General features: G+C 41.9%; 1 pseudogene; it reads left to right on the plus strand.

Annotated features, from left to right (window-relative positions):
• Positions 1-7,048: 7,048 nt before the first annotated feature.
• On the plus strand, positions 7,049-7,269 carry LOC127202407 (ubiquitin-like protein 5; annotated as a pseudogene).
• The last annotated feature ends 2,306 nt before the right edge of the window (positions 7,270-9,575 follow it).

A 9,575-nucleotide genomic window follows, 5' to 3' on the forward strand; every position in this document is an offset into this window, starting at 1 on the left:
TGTTAACTTTGATGGCTCATATAGCAGTTGGCTCGGCCAAAAGGGTGCTTAGGTGTTTGGGCAAACAGTATTCCACATATTTGTGAAAGAGTTTTGGGATTCAATTAACATTTTAGTTGGCTTTTTTGTTGTTGTTTTGGTTTTGTTTTTTGTTTTTTTTTTTGTATATAAGATGGGCTGGCCTCATTAATCAGAATGACAACAACAGCAAAATCTATCCTTCCCCCATGCAGCAGAATTCTTTACCTGCTGGCCTTGGGACTGAATTCATACCATTGGCTCTCTTGGGTCTCCAGGTTGCCTGTTTGGCATGCCTCCCCGCCCCCTGCCACCCTGCCCCATCTGTATTGGGTTTTTTTCTCAAAGTTCTGATCAACACAGCATTGGGATAAGTATAGCCAAGTCATCCAGTCTCTCCAAAAATCTTTCCTTATCTCTGAAAATGAAGAGATAATACTATTTTCCATAATTATGTGATTGTACTCACGAATCAGGTCAGTAAAATTAAAATACAGTTCTAAATCATTAAGCACAGCAATTTATTTAACCCTTACAACCATCACATGAGAAACAGTCCCACTATAGATAAACAAAAGGAAGCACGCGGATGTTCTGCAGCCAGCCTGGGCTATGTGACGCTCCAGAGGGCCAGACAATGCTGTGTATTCACTCAAACCCATAACCGCTTTCCTGAGTATAAGGAAGGGGGCATCCAGGCTTATCCTGTGGTTAAATGGGGACTTTTTGGAGTGGGACTCAAGTTAAATCAGACATTATTGGCCCTTCCCACAAGTTCCGCACCACCATTGCCCCCAGCACATCTTGCAGGCAGGGCAGATTGTAGGTGATGGCTTTTGGCTTGGGTTGGTGTCCAGGTTTTTCTTTCTGTAGCCTGCAGAGTACCTTCTTGTGACAAAGAGATTAGAACATAGGGGTGAAGACACCAAACCCACCCCAGCTCAACTTCTCTACGTTCAATGAGCAGAGTGGAAATTGCCCTCCCAGTGCCCACTTCCCTGTGAGTTTTAAGACAGCAAACGTCTTTCCTAGCATCAGCCTGGGTTGTTTAGAGTTCTCTATGAGGTTTCCTTTACCAACGACTCAACCGACTATAATCTAGTCCTACCACTGGACGCCTCGCCTGGCTTCAGAAGATGGCCATTTCAGACTTGGGATCCTCCATTACTAGTAGTCCTTACTAGGCTTACCCTCATAGACTCCAGGAAGTCTCCACTGCACTAGGTGCCCCCTCCCAATGCCTCCCATTTCTAGCTGTCTCTTCCCACATCCTCTCCTTCCATCCCTCCTACTCCTATCCCCACCTTCCACCAGTCCACCCACAGAATCTATTCTATTTCCCCTTCCCAGGGATATCCATGTTTCACCTCTATAACCTCCCCTTTACCTAGTCTCTCTGGATCTGTGGATTGTAGCTTGATTAGCATTTACCTAACACCTAATGTCCACTTACAAGTGAGTACATATCATATTTGTCATTCTGGGTCTGGGCTACTTCACTTAGGATTTGTTTTCCTAGCTGCATCTCTTTTCCTGCAAATTCTATATGTCATTTTTTTTTTTTTTTACACCTGAGTAAAACTCCATTGTGTAAATATACCACATTTTATTTATCTATTCTTCAGCTGAAAGACATCTAAAGACATATGGGTTACTTCTATTTTCTGAGTATTATAACTAAAACCGCAATGGGCATAGTTGAGCAAGTATCCTTGTGGTAGGATGGAATGTCCTTTGGGTATATTCCCAAGAGTGGTATAGCTGGAATTTGAGATAGCTTGACTCCAAATTTTCTGAGAAACTGCCATATTTATTCCCATAGTGACTGTATTAGTTTACACCCCACAAACAATGGAATGAGCATTCTCCTTGCTCTACACCCTTTCTAGTATAAGCTATCACTTGCGTTATTTATCTTAGCCATTCTGACAGGTATAAGATGGAATTTCAAAATGGTTTTGATTTGAATTTTCCTAATGGCTAAGGGCGTTGGACATTTCTTTACGTGTTTCTCAGCCATTTGAGATTCCTGAATTGAGGATTCTCTGTTTAGATCTGAATCCCATTTTCATTGGGATAATGATGTTGATGATGATGACGACGATGACTATTTTGATATCTAGTTTCTGGGCCAGAGACCTAGGGTAAAACCAAATATGGCAGATCTAAAACAAAACAAAACAATGAAAAGTTTTGTAATGCTATTCTGTTATACTCATAGATAAGTCCTTGTCCAGTAGTCATTAGAGAGGCTTCCTCCAGCAGAACATGGTGATGGATGCAGAAATCCATAGCCAGATAGTCTGTGGAGCGAGAGTCTAAATCAAAGGTCTCTATTAGGTCCTTTCACTTGGAGCTCAGTCCTGCAGAGGAGGCAATAGAAAGAGTGTGGGAACCAGAGGGCTTGGAGAACATGGCACGCTGAATCAACTAAACAGAGTGCACTGTGGGCTCACAGAGACGGAAACAATAATCACCAGACCTGCAGGGTCTGCACAAAGTCCTCTGGTGGTGTTACTGCCATTAGCTTGGTGTTTTTGTGGGACTCCTAACTGTGGGCGCAGGTATGTCTCTGACTCTTTTGCCTACTCATAGGATCCTTGTCCTCCTGATGGGTTGCCTTGCTTTATTGTATTTTGTTATGTTATGTTCGGTTGTTGTCTCTTCCAGACCTGCTCTTTTCTGATGGGGAAGAAGGGGGAATGGATCTGGGGGAGAGGGGAAGTGGTGGTGGTCATAAGAATGAGGGGAGGGGAAATTGCAGTTAGAATGTATTATATGAGAGAAGAATTTGTTTTCAACAATAATTAATAGTAATAAGGCAACCTTTGGCCTTGTTATCAGTAGATATCTTAATGCCTAGAGTCTAGCAAATAATACCAAATGCTAAAATTGTGATGCTCAGAGAACATTCCTTATTTAAGGTAAGCGATTTTTATTACCAGGTGTTTACTGCTCTAGAGGTGGTGGGATGTGGAAGGACGGAGCCTAAAAATGAGGTGAACTAAAGTCTCATGGAATAGCCAACTTTATTCAGAGCTTCAGACAGTTTATACTCTGACAGTTAAGAAGAATCACCTGAGTAAAGTTCTTATGAGCCCAAGCCATGTATAATCACATGGACAAAATGCACATGGAAAATAAAAGCCTGTTTCTCCATAGAGACATATAGAAAACCAAATAGCAATCGCCAGTTGTGATAAATAATCTGAAGTGAACTAACTCCTGTCCACTCCACCTGGAAGGCACACACAAAAACACACCAAGAACAATCATGCATAGAAGAAACTAAGGTCACAGGACTCTTGTGTTATTTTTTTGGAGTGTTCTCATGAGCACTCAGAATTCCCCTTACAGAACTGAATTCTTGGGCCATGTTCTGACACTCAGGTTTCTCACATGCCGTGTTAGTGCTCGTAGGAGGATTTGAGAGAGGTAGCAGGTGTAGATTAAGAACTCTTAGCTACATATACATGCATTTCCTCTACTATTATTTTCGGTGGCAGTATTTTCCTCTTTCCCCTTTAAAGGGTACCAATCACAATTTACCTTTGTACACAGTGGCATATGATTTCCAGACCTCCAATTATCCAGAATGAAGACTTACACTGTGTGAATGCACTGACCTTCAGGTTAGAAGGCCAAAGTGGGTTCTTCAAAACAAACAAACAAACAATTAAGCCCACCAGGTTTATATGCCTGTATTGCACATTGGGGGCTGAGGCAGGAGGATCATGTGTTCAAAGCTAGCCTGTCTCAACAAAATAGACAAACACTACCAAAGAGTCATGGCAGAGAAGAAGTCTGGAACCAGGATGAACATGTATCAGTTGGGGAGAAGTTGAACGCAGTGCTTTTGAGGCAGAATTCAGGAGAGCAGCCAAGTGAACACCAGATGACTTTGGAGAACGAGTGTCCTTTTCCTAGGAGAAAGGCAGGTGTCAGGGATATCCAGACAGGCCTCACTGATGGTGTGTGATACATGATGGCTTCTAAAAATAAACTGAGCAGTATTCGATCCCCAACCATTTTTAAGCTTTTCACTTACCAAAAATAAGCTGGGAATAAGAGAGTATTGAAAATCATTGTGTTTTAAACTGGGATTTTGGAAGCCCAACTTGAAGGATGTTATTAGAATTCTCTGTAAGAATTATCAGATATCGTGTTTTCACTAGGGTGGCAAACCACTACTCCCCCCACCCCCAGCCAGGGCCTATTTTAGATTAGTTACATGGCCATGCCATTTGTATGGTCACATGATGCCATGGTAATATGATAGAATATTTCCACTTAACTTCAGCGCCCAAGTTTGGGGTAGACGAGAAAACAGGCAGATGAGATATGAAAGTGAAATATTCATGCCAAGTGAGGTGTAGGCCATGTCGTGATGTGCTGAAGTTTGCATTTCATTAACTAGATGTGGATGAAGCCTTGAGTCGCTGTACAGAAAATGGCAATGTTTCTTAACAATACTTTAAAAATGCGAGTTCTTTTTGTTCGTTCTGCTTTTAGCAGGGACACTGGAGGGATTCTATTTCACTTTGTTCCTGCCAAACTGATTTGTGGGTACAAAATGCAAAGGGTGGAAAGGACTACATGCATGTTAAGGGCATTGCAAAGGGTCTCTGACTTTTACTCCCAGGGTTAGAGTCCTATGGAGTCACAGACTAGGGCCAGTGCGTATGTCTTGGAAGATGCGGTTGTTGAGAGGATGGCTGGGGTTGGGGGATACCTGGCACGACCCTGTGCTAGTGTATCAGGGAGGATAGTGAGGATGCCTGGCACGGCTATGTGCTAGTGTGTTAGGAAGCAGAAAGCATGCCAGGAAGCAGAAGGTGTGCCATGGAAAGGAAGGAGGGTGTTTTTTCACATTAGCTGAGATGATTTGATGGCGTGGTTCTCCTGGAGAAGTGGTGTGGGCAGAACACTCAGAAATCGGCTACTCCATCCTTTGTCCCATCACGCTCCCTTCTCCCTGCCCACACTTCTTGGAGCCATCTAAAAGTCTCAGAACTTAAGTGAAATTATGGATAGAAGGAACATAAACTCTGAACTGATTTTCTACTGCTTTGGAAGGCAGCAGAGATTCAATAGAGTAGTTGAAACAGCAACAATAATGACTTTAAGGTACCCTGGGGCCTACAGATTTGGTAATTGCTCCTACATATTTTCTCATAGGTATATCAGCTCAAGAGAACATAGCTGGGAACAGTCAACTCCATCTTTTCTGTTGGAAGCTTCCGATGTTTGGTTTCCATCAAGCCAAGATTATGTCACATTAATTGTGTCATAATTATGTCACAATTAATTTTAATTGGTACTTTATTGATTTTGTTGTTTTCCTTTCAACTTCTTTGATTCTGTTTTTACAATCACTAAGAACTACCAGAATTATGCTCAACATTTTATGTGTGTTGAATAATTTAGCAACAATAATTTATTTAAACATAGTAGTGATTAACATATTTGGGCAAAATATAGATTTTTTTTTCAAAATTAAAATTAAAAAGTCTTTAAAATACTATTGTGAGGACAAAGGTGCTAAAGTTAAGAGAGTGATACAGTTGCTCATTAATATCCGTGTTTCTTGTCTGTAAAACTGAAAATGCTAGGTTGCTGCTTCCATGACTGTGTGTTCAGGTCTGTTCCTGGGCTTGCGGGTGAAACCCCCTTTCGTGCCATTGCTGCCCATACCACGCTGCTGTTTCCACAGCATTTATTTGGCTGTGATGAATAGCACAAGAAACAATGAAACGTGTGCGGTAGGATGTTCCTAGCGTATACAAACATTATGTCATTTTAGACGGGCGACCTGGACATCGGCAAACACTGCTCTCTGAGAGGACTCCTATGAACTCTTCTCCATGGATGCCAAGGAATAATCTCATTTACCATTGGTATCCATATTTCATCAGAAACTACCCACCACTAACAACCTCAATTGATTCTAGGAGCCATATCTGGGCTGAGAACATGAGCCATTTGTTTTCAATCATACAGTAAACATACTGGAGCACTTTGTAGATGCCAGGCTTTGTACTAAGAGCTGTGAGGATGCGATGATCACCAAATCATGGCTCATGCATTCAAATAGGAGCCCTGACAACTCAGAAATGTAGACAGTGCGTTTATTAGTTGCCTTTCTCGTTGCTGCGACAGAACACCTGACACGATGTCCTTCGTGGAGGAAGAAGTTACTCTGACTCATGGCTCAGGGAATAATACAGCTCATCACTGTGGCTGACACAGTGGAGTCCGTGACTGAGAACATCACATGTGAATCCAACTGGGATGCAGAAACAGCAACAGAAGCAGAGCTGTGCTGTAGCCCTCAAAGGTCCGTTTCCAGTGACACACCTCCACCAGCCAGGTGCTACAATAACAGTGCTACAAAGTGGTGCTCAAAGTAGGGAACTAGGTGTTCAAGCACAGGAGCCTGGGAGGACATGCCATGTTCAAGTTGTAACAGTCGATACATGAGTGGGTAAGATGGTGTATGCTAGGGCTTTTAACACCTCTACAGTGAGAACACAGTGATTGGTTCTTTTGTGTAATGGCGTGGGAAATGCAGAATATAATGCAGAGCTTGTGCAATACAATTTAGGAATAGCCCTGAACATGTGTGATCCGTGTGAACATGTGTGCAATACAGTTTAGGAATAACCCAGAAAATGTAGCATTTTTCCTTTCCAAAAGTCATGTACTGATGCATTCTGCCCATTTAACAGTATTATGAGGTATGGTCTTTAATTGGTGATTAAGCAAAGCAGGATAAGTAGACTTATACAAAGAGTCACTGCTAATCGGAATATTCTCTTCTCCTTCTGCCCTCTGCCATGTGAGGGACCACTAAGAAGAAAGCTGAACAGTACTCATTGGATATGGATACCTGTTATCTACATTCTAACTACAGAACTACAAGAATGAAATTTCTCTTCCCTATAAAAATTATCGACCTTAAATCGGGCCAGGGTTCAGCGTTCAAGCTACAAGCTGTGTCGTTGGTAGGTTCATGGAGACTAGAGCCACAATGACTGAGGTGGTTTGCAATGCCCGTCTAGGAAAGAAAGTTCACGTTAAGTGCAACACCGATGACACCATTGGAAACTTGAAGAAACTGATAGCGGCCCAAACTGGCACCCATTGGAATAGGATCGTTCTTAAAAAGTGGTAACGATTTTTAAGGACCACATGTCTCTGGGAGATTATGAAATCCATGATGGGATGAGCCTGGAGCTTTATTACCAGTAGAGGGAAGTCCTCCACCTGGTCCCACCCCGCCTTGCTCTCCCACCCTCCACCTGGCCCCGCCTTGCTCTCCCACCCTCCACCTGGCCCCGCCCTGCCTTGCTCTCCCACCCTCATTTACACTGGTGTAGTTGTTCATTTTTAACAATTCACGTGAATAAAAACTTTGATGCTCCTTTGCTGATGTCAAAAAAAAAAATTATCTAGCCTCTGTCTAGTCTTTTGTCATAGCATCACAAATCAAATCAAATGAAGAGGATTTGGAGTAAGCACTGATTCTATGGAGAATTAGGGTAACTGGCAAAATTGTTAGAGAAAAGCTGAGAAACAAAGTCTTGTAGAGTGGGACAACTGTCATGTAAAAACACTGTGTTCTCTCTAAAAAGCAAAGCAAAATAAAACAAAGAAAAACATTCCGCAAATGATGTTGGTGTTTCTCTTAGTACTGACCGCTCATAGATTTAACATGAAGCTCAACGTCTTGTCCTTTTTCATTGCTGCAATAAGTGCAACCCCAACATTTAAGTCATGCATGTCTTTCTACCCTCTCTCACACTGGGCGAAGATAACCCTCCTCTAGGGCAACACTGACAATTACTGCATTCGCTCCTACCGCTGGAACCTCTGCTGCAACCCACATCTCAACCCTCTCAACCAGCTGGCTTCTGGAGTTCCAGCTCTTGCACTATGACAGAAAGACTACTTGATGCCATACATCACTGGATACCAGCTGTCATATTATCTTTTCCAGTAACTAAACTTGCACTGCAGCCCTGGTATATGCTGTGCATGTGGTGTGTGTGTGTGTGTGTGTGTGTGTGTGTGTGTGTGTGTGTGTGATACTCATTGCTACTCTGTGTGGCCCCACCTTTGGAGCAAGACAGAGAAAATAGGGAACAACTCTCCAGAGTCCAACTGTACCACTCATCTTCTCCTGGAGCCTCTCTCCCTAACCACTGTGGCTCATCAGATTCCCCAGGGATGCAAATTTTATTATTATGGTGGGAAGAAGTTCAATTCATGCCTGTGCATTCCCTTCCTGAACCAACAATTAGTCTTTTGGTGCCTTATTTCATCATTACTTTTTCTTTTTTAGAAAACAACATCCAATTTTGTTGTTTTCTTTTCATATATTTCTCAAACCAAACCTCAGATCTGATATCTATCCTTTTGGTCAAGTTTTTTTTTTTTTTTTTTTTTTTTTTTTTAAAGAAAACCATTTTGGAATCTACATTGCTTATTCATTGCTGGGAACTATGGTAAACTAAGTCTTGGCTCATAACCTGAGAAACCACTTGGTTTTTAAACCTCCTAGAGTACAGCCCACCAATCTAGAATTTCCCAGTGTGGACTTTAATGTCCTCTATGACTAGCATGGTGCTTGTCACATGCTAGATACTCCACATATGCATTTAGCAATTGATACTTCAATTCTTTGTACCTTCTTTTTCTAATCTGTAAAATAATCATGCCAACTTTATGTGTTTGTGACAAATCATACCACTAATTAGTAAGTCCTTAGAAAAAGTACCTGGAGCAGAGTGGGTACCCTGTCTGTATGAGATGGTGTGAGTTTTGTTTCAAACATCATGTCAGGACCTGGGATGAGCCTGAATAAGACAGAAATATAGTCTGCTCTGCAAGGAAGTCAACTATTCAGCAAGTGCCTATAATAAATAGATCCAAGAGTTAGGAGTCCTAGCTAGTGGATGGAAAACCCCAACTCTTAAACACACACACACCGATTTTACTCTAGAATGGGTAAATAAATGGAGCCTCAGCATATATTTGGCCCTGAATGTTGGGCACTGTCCACACGTCTGAACAGGCTTTTGTTTGAACTATAAAAGCAGAACACCTTTCTTATAAGTTTGTTCAACAGGTATGTTATATGCTGTCTTAATTTTGATTGTGTACTCTATGACTCGTTCCAGAATAATCCAAGAAAGTTCCATTGTGGTAGAAGCAGCTGCTTTGTCTGGAAAGGGCCAAGTAGTCCTTTTAGGGTGAAGCCAGCCAGTTCCATCTTGCATTTCTCATTTCTAGTGTGCTCCTGAGATTAGAAATTGGTACTATGTGTAGCATCCCTAGCCCAGCAATGAAAGTTACAGCTGATGGCACATGGCTCACAGCATGAATCTCTTTCAAGCATTGGTACTAAAGCCATTCCATAAAAGAGTGGTTACCTCAACTTCCAGAAGTTTCTTAGAATAAAGCATGTATTTGAACACTGTTTCTAGGAGCACCATTTTAAGTGTGCTGCCTGTTTTAATCCTGAAGAAAAAAATAAAATTGGGCCTTTATTTCCT

Source organism: Acomys russatus, chromosome 18 (assembly GCF_903995435.1).
Source record: "Acomys russatus chromosome 18, mAcoRus1.1, whole genome shotgun sequence".
Taxonomy (NCBI): Eukaryota; Metazoa; Chordata; class Mammalia; order Rodentia; family Muridae; genus Acomys; species Acomys russatus.